This window comes from Eriocheir sinensis, chromosome 4, assembly GCF_024679095.1.
Source record: "Eriocheir sinensis breed Jianghai 21 chromosome 4, ASM2467909v1, whole genome shotgun sequence".
Lineage (NCBI taxonomy): Eukaryota > Metazoa > Arthropoda > Malacostraca > Decapoda > Varunidae > Eriocheir > Eriocheir sinensis.
In genome coordinates, this window is record NC_066512.1 from 12,284,890 (window position 1) to 12,300,987 (window position 16,098).

The following is a 16,098-nucleotide window of genomic DNA, read 5'->3' on the forward strand; positions in this document are numbered from 1 at the left end:
AAATGGATACACGGAGCCGGAAAACTGGAGACAAAAAAATGTAAATACAAACTGGCCCTACTTAAGGCTACACACAGGCACGAAGGAGGCCGCTCAGTCTTCGTACGTTTGCATACAGAGTGATAAAGAAGAGCAGCACTACACATTGCTAAGTGGCGCCCTTACAAAGTGCTCCGACGGCTCCTCAAGTGTAAATCACAACTACCTAACAGCGAAACGGCTCCATTTGAGACTAAACACAAGGCACAGAAGAGGTTATACAGTTATTGTATGAAAAGTTTTAATGAAAGAAGAGCTTCACTACATTACACAAAAAGCCACTCTACAGGCAAGTGCTCAAAACGCCCACTATCATAAAACAGGAGTCAAACACTCAGCTGTCACCGTCTTCAACACTAAACATCCTCGGTCTATCCTTAAATCAAGATCTCAACTGTAAACTTCATATCTCCTCTCTCGCTAAATCAGCTTCCTCGAGGTTGGGCGTTCTGTATCGTCTCCGCCAGTTCTTCTCCCCCGCGCAGTTGCTATCCATATACAGGGGCCTTGTCCGCCCTCGTATGGAGTATGCATCTCACGTGTGGGGAGGCTTCACTCACACAGCTCTTCTGGACAGAGTGGAGTCTAAGGCTCTTCGTCTCATCAGCTCTCCTCCTCATACTGATAGTCTTCTACCTCTTAAATTCTGCCGCGATGTTGCCTCTCTTTCTATCTTCTATCGATATTTCCACGCTGACTGCTCTTCTGAACTTGCTAACTGCATGCCTCCCCCACTCCCGCGGCCCCGCTGCACACGACTTTCTACTCATGCTCATCCCTATACTGTCCAAACCCCTTATGCAAGAGTTAACCAGCATCTTCACTCTTTCATCCCTCACGCTGGTCAACTCTGGAACAATCTTCCTTCATCTGTATTTCCTCCTGGCTACAACTTGAACTCTTTCAAAAGGAGGGTATCAGGACACCTCTCCTCCCGAAATTGACCTTTCTTTCGGCCACCTCTTTTGATTCTTTTTTGGGAGCAGCGAGTAGCGGGCTTTTTTTTATTATTATTTTGTGTGTGCCCTTGAGCTGTCTCCTTTGTTGTAAAAAAAAAAAAAAAAAGGTTCGTAATTACGCTAAACAGACACAAAGGTCACTAGTCCCCGCAGATCTATAGAAATTAAAGAAAAGCGTCACAAGATATCGTTATATCAGGTGTTCCCAACCGTTGGGTCGTGACTCCTTGGAGGGTCGCGGAGGATAAGTGGGAGGGGGTCGCGAAGCCTTGGTAGAAACGGCTGAGGTGATTTTTTTTTTATAGGTAGTCATTTTGAGATTGTTTTCTAAGCTTTTATTCTGCTCGTGGTGTGTGCTCCTGCCGGCGAGTGTTGAGAGGAAACACCAGGGTGTCTCTTGGGACATGTCAAGGCCGGGTGTGGGTGAAAATAAGTATAAAAAAAGTGTAAAACTGCTGATATCAAGGGGTCGCATGGGTTTCAAGGTTTTGGGAAAAGGGTCGCGAGTGCGAGGACGTTGGGAACCACTGTGCAGCTATATGGTTCTCTTAAGAAATGTCCAACGGCTCCCAGTCACGACCAGTCTCATGTACACCACCACCAGCCAGATCACAAAGGGGGATGGGGAGCCACACTTCAGGGGGTCGGGGCAGCGAGGCGAGGAACGTGAAGGAAGAAGAAAAGATAGCAAAGGAAGAAGGTAGGGAAGAGAGGTGGTGATGGATGGTGGTAAATGGTGGTGAATCGCGGTAATTGATGGTGAGAAGAAAAAAGAAGGAAGAGGAAAGGAAGAGACGAATGTAGGTAAACGAGTTAAAAGAAATGCAAGCAGGAAAAGTGATCAGTTTACCTGCTTCAAAATACAGGCGTGACGCAGCCTACAGGTAGATAACCTTTGAAAACTACTACTACTACTACTACTACCACCACTACAACTACTGCTACTACTACTACTACTACTACTACTACTACTACTACTACTACTACTACTGGTGCTACTACTACTACTACTACTACTACTACTACTACTACTACTACTACTACTACTACTACTGGTGCTACTACTACTACTACTACTACTACTACTACTACTACTACTACTAATAATAATAATAATAATAATAATAATAATAATAATAATAATAATAATAATAATAATAATAATAATAATAATAATAATGATAATAATAATAATAATAATAATAATAATAATAATAATAATAATAATAATAATAATAATAATAATAACAAAAGTAATAATAAGTATAATACTGAAATAGTACTATTTTTTCATTCCCCGAAAAGTTGCACTAACGCACCTCGCGGATTACAATAACTAATTAGTTGCGGCTGCCTTACACGCCTAATGCATTTCAAATACCGGCAGTACGCGTATCGGACGCTAATTACACAAATACGTAATGAGCTTTACTTGCATACACTAACACAATTACTGTGCCTGTATCAGCGAATTATTGAAATGCCATTTTTTTTTTTTTAATAAGGCGGAGTAAAAAAAAAGGCAGTATTGTTCTTACCAAGTCTCTCTCTCTCTCTCTCTCTCTCTCTCTCTCTCTCTCTCTCTGTGTTTGTCTGTCTCTCTCTCTCTCTCTCTCTCTCTCTCTCTCTCTCTCTCTCTCTCTCTCTCTCTCTCATCACACAATCTTCACGTCTATCCTTTGCGCCATCACAACAATAACTATAAGGACGACTCACTCTACACGCTGTCCTCCGTTTGACCTGATTTTTTCTCCCAACTAACGATGTCTTCATCAATCATCACCTCACACACAGACTGGCGAAAACAAACAAAAGAAGAAGAAGAAGAAGAAGAATTATAACAACAACAATATGAACAAGAACAAGAAGAAGAGGAAGAAAAAGAATAATAACAACAACATTAAGAACCAGAACAAGAGGAAGAAAAAGAGGACAGGGTGATGCATAAGTAGAACAAATGAAGCACATACCTAAAGCAAACACCATCGATTATTCTAAATGGAGGTAAAATAAATTTACGGCGGGGAAAGGAGTTCGTGAATAACATTATCAGGAGCAGCCATGCGAGGCTGCTGCCCTCCTTTAGTTTCCTTACTTTTTTGCTTAAACAAAGAAAAAATGAAGAAAGTACGAAAGAAAAATTGACACAAAGCAAGAGAAAAAGAAACAAAGGAATAAAATCAGCTTAAGGAAAAGGGAAAGACCAATCAAGGAAACAAGAAAGAGACATCTGCGTGAAAACATTTGAATTCTCCTTAAAATGGAAGGAAAAATAAATCGTTCCTTTCGAGTCTTCTGCCGCTCACCTTCTATGAAGCAGACCGTGCCATGCGAGGAGAATAGAAGAAACTTGAAAAATAAGGCAACACCAAGCAAAACAGAATCAACGAAATTAGAGCGACGAAGACCGGCCCCGAACACACACGTGTCTGCGTCACACAACGTCAACCAATAAGATTTTTCTGCAGCTTTTTCTTCTGTTCTCTTATTTTTTCGTAAGCTTGTTTTCTTTCCTTGAATGCCGATGCGAGAGACTCATGATGCGCAGAAATGTGTGCTTTTTGATCGTTGTGTTTTCATTGGTGTGATGGTTTTATTTATGTCTGCTGAGGGTTTGTAGCTCGTTATTCTATAAACCTGACTACCCATATACTCATCAATTTAATTATTCATTCGTTCGTTCACTTAGCAACTAATTTATTCATCACTGTGCTCTTTGTTTGGCCAAATAGACAGCACATACAGCCTTCCTGCGAGATAGGTAGACAGATAGATAGATACATATATATATATATATATATATATATATATATATATATATATATATATATATATATATAGAGAGAGAGAGAGAGAGAGAGAGAGAGAGAGAGAGAGAGAGAGAGAGAGAGAGAGAGAGAGAGAGAGAGAGAGAGAGAGAGAGAGAGAAATAGATAGATAGATAGATAGACAGATAGATAGATAGATTGGAGTGAGTAGTGAGTCGCCGCGCTGAGCGGTTGTGTTGCGTCCTGCTGCTCGCGAAAGTGCTGCGTCGATATGGCTGGCGGAGCCAAGGACGTGGGGGATTTCTGTTACGGTTGTGCGGATCCCACAGGGGATAAGTGGGTTGGATGCTGTCTGTGCCCTAGATGGTGTCATGTGAAGTGTGCTCATTTATCTGGAATTAAGTAGGTGAATATCCCTAAAATATATTGGATTTGAAACCCATGCCTTGATAAAGCATCTCTGGCTGCCAAAATTGTGGAAAAATTGGATGAATTCAAAAAAGAATTATCTACAGAAATATCTGTGGTTAAGGATGAGGTTGAATCAAAGGCTGTGAAGGTGCAGGAGGAGCTGGGATCAGTTGTTGACACGCTTCTTGCTGACCGTGCTGAATATAGTTGGGCTGAGGTGGCAAAGAGAAGCAAAAAAGTGAAGAAGAATCTCTTAGTTGAAAAAACTTCAACACAGGAAAAGAAGGCAGCAGACATGAAGGATGAAAGTCTCCCAGGCATTGGATGGTATTCAGATTACTGATTCAAGATTCACCTATGGAGGTAGCATTGTAATGAACTTCGATAATGAGAATAATGGAATCTGTAGAGCAAGTTAGTATTAAAAGTGTGGGAGAATTAAGGTCAAAGATCATGATTTGTAGGGGAGAGCGGTGATGATTCGGCCACTTTTTAGAAAAAATATTTTTAGAAAAAAAGTTTAAGAAATAGTGCAATTTTGTTGATCTCAAAATGTTCCCTCATCATTTGGTTCTTTAATATGACACTCGTAGCTATTTCCAGTTTTCAGATGTAGGTGATGAAAGACAAGTTTCTAAATCGTCCAAACCATCCCCACCCGTGATGATGGTTCGGCCAGGGAGGTGGAATGGTACGGACACTCATAATACTCGCCATAATATTAATATAATTTAAGTGTGATTGGCTAAAAAACAAGAATATATCTACTTCAAGACATTTGTATAAGCACAAAAGTATCCTCACAATATTTATAGGAAAAAAATAGATCAAAAGGGGAACTATAAGAAATATCTAAAAAATTCTGGTATCATGGCTTCCTTCTCTTCTCAGAAGCATAATATCTGAATATAAATCAACTAAATTTTCCATCATCTGGCTAAGACTTCATTGTCATTCTATTACTAAATACATCTGTGCTGTTTATCTCTCACCTAACTCTACTAACTATGTAAAACTCTTTGACTATTTGAACTCTAATGTGGAGCGCATCTTGACCCACTCTCCCTTCGCTGAAATCTCCATCTTGGGAGATTTCATTGTTCACCACCAGCTTTGGCTTTCATCCTCTTTCACTGACCAGCCTGGTGAACAAGCCTTCAACTTTGCTCTCCTCAACGACCAAGAGCAGTTGGTTCAGCACCCTACACGTATTCCCGACCGTTTTGGAGACAGGCCCAACATTCTAGACCTCTTCCTTACCTCTAATCATTCTGCTTACTCTGTCAAACTGTTCTCTCCGTTGGGCTCCTCCGATCATAACCTTATTTCTGTATCCTGTCCTATCGCTCCTGTACATCCTCTGGACCCACCGAGGAGGCGATGCTTCCGGCATTTTGCTTCAGCTCGGTGGGACGACCTGAGGATGTACTTTTCCGATTTCCCGTGGAATGATTACTGCTTCCAGGAGAGAGACCCTCTGTGTGCTCTGCGCATCACAAAGGTGATTGTCTCTGGAATGGAGGCATACATTCCACGTGCTTTCTCTACTCCTCATGCTAAAAAGCCTTGGTTTAATCATGCTTGTTCTCGTGCTATTAAAGATAGAGAGGCAGCTCACAAAAGGTTCCAGAGCCTTCGAACTCCCACTAGCTTTGATCTATACATTTCAGCCCGGAATCGTGCCAAATCTATTCTCCGACTTACCAAAACTTCTTTTATAAATAGAAACTTCTGGCATCTAGCCAAAAATATCTCCTCCAATTTCACTTCTTCCTCTTTCCCTCCTCTCCTTAACCCTGACGGCAGCACTGCCGTCTCATCTGTCTCTAAGGCTGAACTCTTCGCTCAAACTTTCTGTAAGAACTCCACCTTGGACGATTCTGGGCATATTCCTCCTACTCATCCCTCCTCTGACTCTTTTATGCCTGTTATTAAGATTCTTCCTAATGATGTTTTCTATGCCCTCTCTGGCCTCAACTCTCAGAAGGCTTATGGACCTGATGGAGCGCCTCCTATTGTCCTTAAAAACTGTGCTTCTGTGCTGACACCCTGCCTGGTCAAACTCTTTCGTCTCTGCCTATCAACATCTATCTTTCCTTCCTGCTGGAAGTATGCCTTTGTACAGCCTGTGCCTAAGCAGGGTGACCGCTACAATCCCTCAAACTACCGCCCAATAGCTTTACTTTCATGTCTATCTAAAGCTTTTGAATCAATCCTTAACCGGAAGATTCAAAAGCACCTTTCCACTTCTTATCTTCTATCTGATCGCCAGTATGGATTTCGCGAGGGGCGTTCTACTGGCGATCTTCTTGCTCTCTTAACTGACTCTTGGTCATCCTCTCTTAGCAGTTTCGGTGAAACTTTCTCTGTTGCGCTAGACATATCGAAAGCCTTCGATAGAGTCTGGCACCAGTAATTGCTTTCTAAACTGCCCTCTTTCGGATTCTATCCCTCTCTCTGTTCCTTTATCTCCAGTTTCCTTTCCGGCCGTTCTATCTCTGCGGTGGTAGGCGGTCACTGCTCTTACCCTAAACCTATCAACAGTGGCGTTCCACAGGGCTCTGTCCTATCACCCACTCTCTTCCTGTTATTCATCAATGATCTTCTTTCCATAACAAACTGTCCTGTCCACTCGTACGCCGACGACTCCACTCTGCATTATTCAACTTCTTTCAATACAAGACCATCACAACAGGAGGTACACGACTCTAGACTGGAGGCTGCAGAACGCTTAACCTCAGACCTTGCTATCATTTCCGATTAGGGCAGAAGGAACCTTGTGTCCTTCAATGCCTCAAAAACTCAATTTCTCCACCTATCAACTCGACACAATCTTCCAAACACCTATCCCTTATTCTTCGACAACACTCAGCTGTCACCTTCTTCAACACTAAACATCCTCGGTCTATCCTTAACTCAAAATCTCAACTGTAAACTTCACATTTCCTCTCTCGCTATATCAGCTTCCTCGAGGTTGTTCTGTATCGTCTCCGCCAGTTCTTCTCCCCCGCGCAGTTGCTATCCAGATACAGGGGCCATGTCCGCCCTCGTATGGAGTATGCATCTTCTGGATGGACAGAGTGGAGTCTAAGGCTCTTCGTCTCATCAGCTCTCCTCCTCCTACTGATAGTTTTCTACCTCTTAAATTCCGCCGCGATGTTGCCTCTCTTTCTATCTTCTATCGATATTTCCACGCTGACTGCTCTTCTGAACTTGCTAACTGCATGCCTTCCCCCCTCCCGCGGCCCCGCTGCACACGACTTTCTATTCATGCTCATCCCTATAATGTCCAAACCCCTTATGCAAGAGTTAACCAGCATCTTCACTCTTTCATCCATCACGCTGGTAAACTCTGGAACAATCTTCCTTCATTTTTATTTCCTCCTGCCTAAGACTTGAACTCTTTCAAGAGAAGGGTATCAGGACACCTCTCCTCCCGAAATTGACCTCTCTTTCGGCCACATCTTTTGACTCTTTTTTAGGAGCAGCAAGCAGCGGGCTTTTTTTTTATTTATTATTGTTTCCTTTTTTTGTGCCCTTGAGCTGTCTCCTTTGTTGTAAAAAAAAAAAAAATATATATATATAAATATATATATATATATATATATATATATATATATATATATATATATATATATATATATATATATATATATATATATATATATATATATATATATATATATATATATATATATATATATGTATATACATATATATATATATATATATATATATATATATATATATATATATATATATATATATATAGATATATATATATATATATATATATCTATATTTATATATATATATATATATATCGGTCTATCCTTAACTCAAAATCTCAATTGGAAACTTCATATCTCATCTCTTACTAAATCAGCTTCCTCGAGGCTGGGCGTTCTGTACCGTCTCCGCCAGTTCTTCTCCCCCGCACAGTTGCTGTCCATATACAGGGGCCTTGTCCGCCCTCGTATAGAGTATGCATCTCATGTGTGGGGGGGCTCCACTCACACAGCTCTTCTGGACAGAGTGGAGGCTAAGGCTCTTCGTCTCATCAGCTCTCCTCCTCATACTGATAGTCTTCTACCTCTTAAATTCCGCCGCGATGTTGCCTCTCTATCTTCTATCGATATTTCCACGCTGACTGCTCTTCTGAACTTGCTAACTGCACGCCTCCCCCACTCCCGCGGCCCCGCTGCACATGACTTTCTACTCATGCTCATCCGTATACTGTCCAAACCCCTTATGCAAGAGTTAACCAGCATCTTCACTCTTTCATCCCTCACGCTGGTAAACTCTGGAACAATCTTCCTTCATCTGTATTTCTTCCTGCCTACGACTTGAACTCTTTCAAGAGGAGGGTATCAGGACATCTCTCCTCCCGAATTTGACCTTGCTTTTGGACACCTCTTTTGTTTCTTTTTTAGGAGCAGCGAGTAGCGGGCTTTTTTTATTATTGTTTTCTTTTTTTTTTTTTATGCCCTCGAACGGCTTCCTTTGTTGTAAAAAAAAAAAAAAAAAAAAGAAATATATATATATATATATATATATATATATATATATATATATATATATATATATATATATATATATATATATATATATGTGGTCAATCGTCAACTTTTTCCTTTCACTAATGGGTCTTCTGGTTCTGTCTTCTTCGCCATGTTCCTATTGGTTGTAGTAGTGGCACAATCGCTGTTTGTTCCCTAGTCGGTGGCATAGTTCACATCTCAGTTGGTGGTCAAATCTACAGTTGACTTGGCGGTGGTTGTGTTCGCCACAGTTGAAACAACCTTGTCTGAGTTTTGTAAAGCTGTTAGATGTAGAAGGTGTTCCGTGTGTTGCATATTGCTGGGTGAAGTGGCCTCCAGATATTCGGCCGTCCCTCCCAACCTCACAGCAGTCAGGCAGCGTGCCGGGGTCGCATCCACCCCTCTCGACCTCCCATCTTGTTTCCCGCCCCAGACCCATGCTGGGAGGAGGGGCTCTCTGAGTAGCTGCAACATACGAGTGTTCCTGGTTTTTCCGGGCAGGAACTGAACGAGCGCATAAATAAGTGCTGTCGCTGAGCTGTCTGGGGCGCAGGATGCGAGGAAGCCGCTTGTACGAATGTGTTAAGAGAGTACAGCGGAGGAGGCGTAATGTTGGTAAGGGAAGAAGCCTGCAGGACGTGTGTGGGGTGTGACAGTCAGGGAAATCTGTGAGTAGGAGCTGTGGGGGGGACAGGTGGAGGGAGCAGTGAGGGGACGCACTGTTGTACTTTGGCGTTGGTATTGTCTGTCACCCCGTTGTGAAGATTGCTTATCCCTCTTGAAGTCGTTGTCAAGGAAGGTACTCGAGTATCTTTTGACACTTCCAGTTATTGCAGATACGAAACCCTGAGCACTGTTTCTCAATAGAGCCCAATAATTTGATCACTCCCAGTCAGTTTAATATTAAAGGTTCACCGTTTGTTTCATCAAAATACAACTCATCTACATTTCCAGTACCGAGCGTAAACTCTGGAGCTGTTTTTGCTATCGTTACCCCATTTGTATCTCCCCATTTAAGTAAATATTGATTATAATTTCTTATCTTTGCTTGGGCTACTTGAGACACTGGCACTGGTACAACCTGGCATGCATATATTTTCATATCACTGTTTTTTCCTTTGAGATCACTAATTAAAGAACCAAGGCAATCAAGAATACTTTCCGGAGGCGTCGCATACAGAATGTCATATAAACCACAGTAGATTATATACTCAGACGGGACGGACTTTAGTTTTTCACTCACCCAGCTTCTTAGTAGGTCCATGTTAGCACGAATAACAGTCTTCACTGAGCAGTTGTCGTCTAGATCAGAGCGTAGAACTCGTCGTATGTTAGTATCCCCTAAAAGGAGTTGGGATGGTTGATGCTGCCTCGTGTGGTTTGTGGTTGCCGTGATTCTGTTGTTCCAGTTCTTTTTTTTTTTTTTTTTTACAACAAAGGAGACAGCTCAATGGCACAAAAAAAAGGAAACAATAATAATAAAAAAGCCCACTGCTCGCTGCTCCTAATAAAGAATTAAAGGAGGTGGCCGAAAAAGAGGTCAATTTCGGGAGGAGAGGTGTCCTGATACCCTTCTCTTGAAAGAGTTCAAGTCGTAGGCAGGAGGAAATACAGATGAAGGAAGATTGTTCCAGAGTTTACCAGCGTGAGGGATGAAAGAGTGAAGATGCTGGTTAACTCTTGCATAAGGGGTTTGGACAGTATACGGATGAGCATGAGTAGAAAGTCGTGTGCAGCGGGGCCGCGGGAGGGGGGGAGGCATGCAGTTAGCAAGTTCAGAAGAACAGTCAGCGTGGAAATGTCGATAGAAGATAGAAAGAGAGGCAACATCGCGGCGGAATTTAAGAGGTAGAAGACTATCAGTAGGAGGAGGAGAGCTGATGAGACGAAGAGCCTTAGACTCCACTCTGTCCATAAGAGCTGTGTGAGTGGAGCCCCCCCACACGTGAGATGCATACTCCACACGAGGGCGGACAAGGCCCCTTCATATGGATAGCAACTGTGCGGGGGAGAAGAACTGGCGGAGACGATACAGAACGCCCAACCTCGAGGAAGCTGATTTAGCGAGAGAGGAAATGTGAGGTTTCCAGTTGAGGTTTTGAGTTAAGGATAGACCGAGAATATTTAGTGTTGAAGAAAGTGACAGCTGAGTGTTGTCGAAGAATAGGGGATAGGTTTTTGGAAGATTGTGTCGAGTTGATAGGTGGAGAAATTGAGTTTTTGAGGCATTGAAGGACACAAGGTTCCTTCTGCCCCAATCGGAAATGATAGCAAGGTCTGAGGTTAAGCTGTTGTGATTATCTTCTATTGAAAGAAGTTGAATAATGCAGAGTGGAGACAGGACAGTTTGTTATGGAAAGAAGATCATTGATGAATAACAGGAAGAGAGTGGGTGATAGGACAGAGCCCTGTGGAACACCACTGTTGATAGGTTTAGGGGAAAAACAGTGACCGTCTACCACCGCAGAGACAGAACGGCTGGAAAGGAAACTAGAGATAAAGGAACAGAGAGAGGGATAGAATCCTAAAGAGGGCAGTTTAGAAAGCAAGGACTTGTGCCAGACTCTATCGAAGGCTTTCGATATGTCTAGCGCAACAGAGAAAGTTTCACCGAAACTGCTAAGAGAGGATGACCAAGAGTCAGTTAAGAGAGCAAGAAGATCGCCAGTAGAACGCCCCTTGCGGAACCCATACTGGCGATCAGATAGAAGGTTAGAAGTGGAAAGGAGCTTTTGAATCTTCCAGTTAAGGATTGATTCAAAAGCTTTAGATAGAGAGGAAAGTAAAGCTATAGGGCGGTAGTTTGAGGGATTGGAACGGTCACCCTTTTCAGGCACAGGCTGTACAAAGGCATACTTCCAGCAGGAAGGAAAGGTAGATGTTGATAGGCAGAGACGAAAGAGTTTGTCCAGGCAGTTAGTCAGCACGGAAGCACAGTTTTTAAGGACAATAGGAGGCACTCCATCAGGTCCATAAGCCTTCTGAGAGTTGAGGCCAGAGAGGGCATAGAAAACATCATTTGGAAGAATCTTAATAACAGGCATAAGGGAGTCAGAGGGGGGATGAGTAGGAGGAATATGCCCAGAATTGTCCAGGGTGGAGTTCTTACAGAAAGTTTGAGCGAAGAGTTCAGCCTTAGAGACAGATGAGACGGCAGTGCTGCCGTCAGGGTTAAGGAGAGGAGGGAAAGAGAAAGAAGTGAAATTGGAGGAGATATTTTTGGCTAGATGCCAGTCACGGGAAGAATTAGAAGAAGCAAGGTGTTGACATTTTCTATTTATAAAAGAAGTTTTGGTAAGTCGGAGAATAGATTTGGCACGATTCCGGGCTGAAATGTAAAGGCATGTTAGCGGGAGTTCGAAGGCTATGGAACCTTTTGTGAGCTGCCTCTCTATCTTTAATAGCACGAGAAGAAGCATGATTAAACGAAGGCTTTTTAGCATAAGGAGTAGAGAAAGAACGTGGAATGTATGCCTCCATTCCAGAGACAATCACCTCTGAGATGCGCTGGGCACACACAGAGGGGTCTCACTCCTGGAAGCAGTAATCATTCCACGGGAAATCGGAAAAAGTGCATCCTCAGGTCGTCCCACCGAGCTGAAGCAAAATGCCAGAAGCATCGCCTCTTCGGTGGGTCCAGATGATGTACAGGGGCAATAGGACAGGAAATAGAAATAAGGTTATGATCGGAGGAGCCCAACGGAAAGAACAGTTTGACAGAGTAAGCAGAAGGATTAGAGGTTAGGAGAGAGTTCTCTGATTAGTTGCTGAAGAAGCTCAATTATTGTATAGGCCGTCTTTACTTCTGTATTCAGTAGTTCGATTTCAGTATCCTTTATTTTTAACTTAGACATGATTGCTTCGATGTCCTTAGTTATCTTGCCTAAATGCATCCCTTCTCGATCCCACCTGTCGCGGAGGCTAGGGGCGGGGAGGGTAGGGGGGGGGGGTGACGCGTGGGGATGGCCGCTGCATGTCGTGCATGGTGTTCGTGTGACGTCATTAGACGATGGCTGCGTGACGTCGTTAGGGGGTGGCTGCATGACATGTTGAGTATTGTGTTGATTGTGCAACTTCCGTGGAGGGTAGCTGTGCGTCGCCGATGCAGGAAGGCTGTGTGCCATCCGTGGATGACGACTGTGTGACGTCAGGGTATGTGACGTCAGGAGGTGTAGATGATGTATGTGTGACGTCAGAGTGGAGTGGTTGCACCTCGGCTGAAGATAATGAAGTGGGAACTGGCTGAGTGATGCCTTAGGTTGAAGCAGTTGGTTGAGTGTTTTTGAGAATCATGTCGATGAGCTTGTCCTTGTTCACCCATACTTTTGTTAGTCCCCGTTCACGGCATCGCTTCTGCAGATCTGCTTTGTGAAAATTCTTGTCTAGAAATTTTCTAGTTGGAAACCGCAAAGATGGTTCAGGACTCAGCTGCTCGTCCCATGCAGTTTGAGAAAGAAAACAGTCTGTAGACATGCTTGTTACACAGGTTCTTCTCGTGCTTATAACCGGAAGATATGGCGGATGATTGCTTGATAGTGATGTATTTAATATATTGGCACGTAAGGCAGGCAGTATTGTGGTGATATATTGGTAGAATGGGTGAAGCCCACGTTTTCATAGCAACGGTGTTACAGGCTACTGCGCATGAGCAGAAAATGGTGCGAGGGTCGAGGGGTGCTTTGGGAGAAGGCTTAAAAATTTTAACCACAAAATATGTTTAAGTCCAAATAGCACTACACCTCTTTCTTAGCCCCGCTTAATCTGTATATATTCACACACCTGTGGATCCATATTGCAACATCCTGGGCCTTTTACTTTCTTTGAATTGTGAGACAATAGTTGGAGCACCACTACCCTATGTTTGTTGTTGTACCGAGAGAGAGAGAGAGAGAGAGAGAGAGAGAGAGAGAGAGAGAGAGAGAGAGAGAGAGAATTACGTAGAATTACATAGAAAATCAGACCACACAGACACCATGGTCCAGACTAGGTGGTCTGTCCTTAAACTTAAGTGAAACTACTATACATTTCAGCGGCGGACAAACGCTGTTTTTCGCAAATATCTCCTAAACGAATCGTTGGATCAGTATGACATTTCAGCACACTACAGTTAACATCCGGACCTAATTTATGGCTAACATACCACGTTACTATATGTGTTATGTGAGGAGTTTACTCGTGGAAAATAACACAAACCCGACGAGTCATGTTGACGCATTCGAAGGAAAGTGTGACCCCCCCAACACCCTCCCAAACTATTCCTAACCACAACTACTTCTCCCCCTTCTCGCTCTCATTGTCCTTCCTCTTCTGCCCCTAGCTCCTCGCCTCCCTCATCACTCTTATGTCCCTCCCTATTTCTCCCATCACTGTATTATATATTAGAATGTTATGTAGGTGTATATGTATAGATATGATTATTAACTAAGAGCATGGTACAATTCCATGGAGGAAAGACGTATTTCACGTTGATAATTACTGTACAACACCTGGATGCGCATCGGCAGTCAATGAGTTATACCTTGCCTCTGCTTAAGTCATAGCCTCGGGCTGGGGAAGGGGGATGGTGTGAGTAGGGGGGTGAAGAGGGAAACGAGGAGGGGGATACTGCGACATTGGGGTAGGGAAGGAGTGGTCTGGGGGTTGTTCGGGGCGTTGGTGGAGGGGTTAGACGAGTACCCCACACTCGTCCGATTCTGTATAACACCTTAGATATGATGACTGGATTAGGCTTAATATCAGTCAGTAAACTCCTCACATAACACACATTGCAATATGGTATATCAGCCATAAATTAGGTCCGGGTGTTAAAGGTAGTGTACTGAAATATCATACTGATCCAACGAATCGTTTAGGAGATATTTGCGAAAAACAGCGTTTGTCCGCCGCTGAAATGTATAGTACACTAATCAGATGGCTCCAAAACGTTGCTTTTCTACTCTAGTTAATATTAAGTTCAAGGAAGTGACGGTCGAGCTTGTTTTTAAAGGAGTCAATCGTGTTACATTGGACCACTGACGGTGGGAGCTTATTCCATTCTCGCACTACAACGTTGGTGAAGAAAAATTTGGTGCAGTCTGAATTTACTTGTCTACATTTGAGTTTTATGCCATTGTTCCTCGTTCGCAAAGTGTCATCGATCATAAACAATTTTGTTCTGTCTACATTCGTGAAACCATTAAGAATTTTAAAACATTCGATCAGTTTTCCTCGGAGGCAACGTTTCTCAAGAGAGAACATGTTAAGGGTGGAAAGCCTTTCTTCGTAGGATTTGTTGCACAAGGAAGGGATCATTTTTATTGCCCGACGCTGAATACCTTCTAATTTAGCAATGTCCTTTGCATGGTGAGGAGACCAAAACTGTACCGCATATTCCAAGTGGGGTCTGACTAAACTATTGAAGAGCGGAAGTATTACATCTTTATTCTTGAATAAAAAGTTTCTTTTAATGAAGCCCAACATTCTGTTCGCTTTATTTGCTGCATCGATGCACTGATGTGAGAATTTGAGGTTTGACGCGATTTTGACCCCCAGGTCCTTAACGCATTGAACGCTTGTGAATTTAACGCCGCGCATTTCGTAATCGAACTTCTTATTTCTTGTTCCAACTTGAAGGACCTGGCACTTGTCTACGTTAAAGGGCATCTCCCATCTGAGAGAGAGAGAGAGAGAGAGAAAGAGAGAGAGAGAGAGAGAGAGAGAGAGAGAGAGAGAGAGAGAGAGAGAGAGAGAGAGAGAGAGAGAGAGAGAGAGAGAGTGTACGCGTGTGTGTGTATACACGCACAGAAAAAAAACCGTCATGTTCTTTTGCCAGACGCTGATGTCCAAGAATGTACTTTTCAAATATTCGGTTCAAAATATTTTCTCCTCCGTGTCAATGAACTTCGTGCCGCTGCTCTGCTCGGCGGGGACAACACGCGCCGCTCAGGGAGTGGGAGATCCAAGACGCACAAGTTTTAATGAAGCTATGAAGGAATTACCACGAGAGAGAGAGAGAGAGAGAGAGAGAGAGAGAGAGAGAGAGAGAGAGAGAACGCACTGAATTTCAATTAGAATGTCTTGAGATGTGTTTTTCTTCTCATTTCATATTGTAAAAGATTTACATTTTACAGATGACGTGATAATGAGGGAATGAAAAGGAGGGCAAATGCAGATAACTGCTCGGGACTGTTTGGGTCTTAGGCTCGTGTTTATGGACGCTTATGACGAGAAGTTAAATAGTGTTTTTAAAGGGGAGGAAGGAGGAGGGGAAAGAAGAAGAGGAAGTGAAGGGTGAAGCTTATTATGTCCTCCCAAGCCTCATCTCTTTCCAGGACAGGCAAATATTTTTCTAGGCGTATGAGGAAAAAGGAGGAGAAAGCAAAAGAGGGATATTGAGAAGAA

The 16,098-nt window shown here is 43.0% G+C and overlaps 1 protein-coding gene across 1 annotated transcript in view; it reads right to left on the reverse strand.

The window, feature by feature from the left end:
- The window catches only part of LOC127008530 (uncharacterized), a gene marked incomplete at its 5' end in the record, with an annotated part of 29,442 nt that overhangs the window by 4,893 nt on the left and 8,451 nt on the right, over positions 1 to 16,098 (reverse strand).